The 1,892-nt window shown below is 58.8% G+C and overlaps 1 long non-coding RNA gene across 1 annotated transcript in view; it reads left to right on the top strand.

Annotated features, from left to right (window-relative positions):
• LOC113212357 (uncharacterized) overlaps positions 1-1,860 on the top strand; it is a 27,881-nt gene extending 26,021 nt beyond the window's left edge. Inside the window, exon 3 of the long non-coding RNA XR_003303723.2 lies at positions 1,720-1,860. This is a non-coding gene — a long non-coding RNA (uncharacterized LOC113212357). The remainder of the gene's footprint in view (positions 1-1,719) is intronic.
• Positions 1,861-1,892: the final 32 nt, after the last annotated feature.

Raw genomic sequence — 1,892 nt, 5'->3', positions numbered from 1 at the left:
CCCCCCCCTCTCTCTCTCTCTCTCTCCCTCTCAATCTCTCTCTCTCTCTCGCCCTCTCTCTCACACACACACACACACTCTTTTCCTCTCTCGCTCTCCTGCGCAGCTGGTGTTTGCCCTGCACTCTCCCTACAAGGCGTGTCGCTTCTTGGCGCACGGTGCATCAGCATTGCCCTCACTAAGAACACGTGTCGGGCGTCGAGCAGCAGCGGCGGTGTGGTCTGGTCTGCTTAGCAGAGTCGTTCAATTGATCTTGCGCGGGGGTGCCGAGTTGGGTCGTTCCTTGGGAGGTGAGGGGGGGGGGGGAGCATGGACAACACCTCGGTTTGCGCGGGGGCCTAGCCGCGCGCCAGCTGCGACACAAACACTAACGCAACTGACACAACAGTAATCACGGAACGAGGAAGCAAACACACGAACAATCCTCTACTCCTCTCTCTCTCTGTCTCTCTGACTCTCTCTCAAAAGTGTATGGACTGGCCTACTCGCTTACTTGTGCAGGCGAGTAGGCAAACCCTGCTGTGCCTAAGCACTTGGTGTATACATTCTTTATCGTTCTTTGTCGTTCTAACCCTTGTTGAAGTTGAAGTCGAAAATTTGGAAGTTGTTTGCTGAAGGTTACAGTGCCTCTCTGGTCTGTTCTGGTCGCATCCAAGATTCGTGTGTCTTTCTGTGTCCGAAGGGAATGTAGGGATTTGTAATTTCGCGAATTTTCGACCTGGACACACCCACAGTCTACGAGCCTGCTCCTGTCGTTCCCACTCTTTCCCCCTCTGTCTCTCTCTCCCGGTCAAACAAGGACCCGCCCCGCCGCCCGCCCCAGTGGTCAGCCAGTGTGTGTCCCATTTGTGTGCCCCTGGGGAGGGTGTCGGGGCCAAAGTAGCCGTGATGCTCGCGGGGCGTGGCGGGGCGTGGCGGGGCGGGGCACAACAGTGCAAATGAGGACACAAAACGGACTGTATGCTCAGCCCCCCACCCCCTCCCCGCCCCTCTCTCACCAAGGGGTCATCTCTCTGGGAACATCAAGGAGGAAGGTGAAGTATAAGCTGAGCCGGTGAACCAATAAATGAGCTGGCCTGGCCCCCCGCCCGGACCAACGGCCCCGCGAGGGCTTGCGGGGCGGGGCGGGGCGCGGCCTGGGGCTGCGGGAGGCAGGCGGTGGTCAGCTAGATCCCCGGGGAAAGCAGGACCAGTTAATAGACAAGATGGAGCTGTGTTTGCTTAAGACTGCTGCTGCTGCTACTGCTGCTAGCCGCCGGGCCCGCCGGGCAGCTCCGCCCGGAGTTTGCACTGCGTGGGTCCACCACCACCCCTCCCCCCCCCCTCTCTCACTCTCCCGTTCTTACCCTCTCTCTGCCTCTCTCTTTGTCTCTCTCTCTCTCTCTCTCTCTCTCTCTCTCTCTCTCTCTCTCTCTCTCTCACCACCCTCGCTGCTCTCAATCCCTTGTAGCGGCAGCAGCTCCTGCCGGACGCTGCACTTCGCTTGCCCAGCCTGGAGGGGGTATGCAGTGGAGGAGAGGGCGGAGATGGGCTCAGTTCTTCGCGGTTTCCTCCCTCCTCTTCCCCCCTTCCCCTTCCCCTGTTCCCTCCGCTGGGCAACACAAACAGGCCTATCGTGTCTATACCCAAAACTATAGCTTTCGTCCCGCAATCTCGTGCGTTCGCTTATCCGCACTACTTGACCAGATAATACCTTTGGCCTGATTCTTTTTGTTGCAGGTGAGCGTTGGTGTCTCGGCGGCAGTGGCTTCCGTATAGTGCGCTCGCCGTCTCCCTGTACCCACAGTGAGTAGTATAGAGGAAGCGGAAAGGTCGATGAATGCAGCAGCAGTGTTCTGGGATCTTCGGATTCTCTCTCCCTCCCGCTCTCCCTCCCTCCCTCCCTCCCTCCC

The sequence above is a fragment of the Frankliniella occidentalis genome, unplaced genomic scaffold (genome assembly GCF_000697945.3).
Source record: "Frankliniella occidentalis isolate FOCC.00 unplaced genomic scaffold, Focc_3.1 Scaffold216, whole genome shotgun sequence".
Classification (NCBI taxonomy): domain Eukaryota; kingdom Metazoa; phylum Arthropoda; class Insecta; order Thysanoptera; family Thripidae; genus Frankliniella; species Frankliniella occidentalis.
This window is presented reverse-complemented; position numbering and strand designations above follow the sequence as displayed.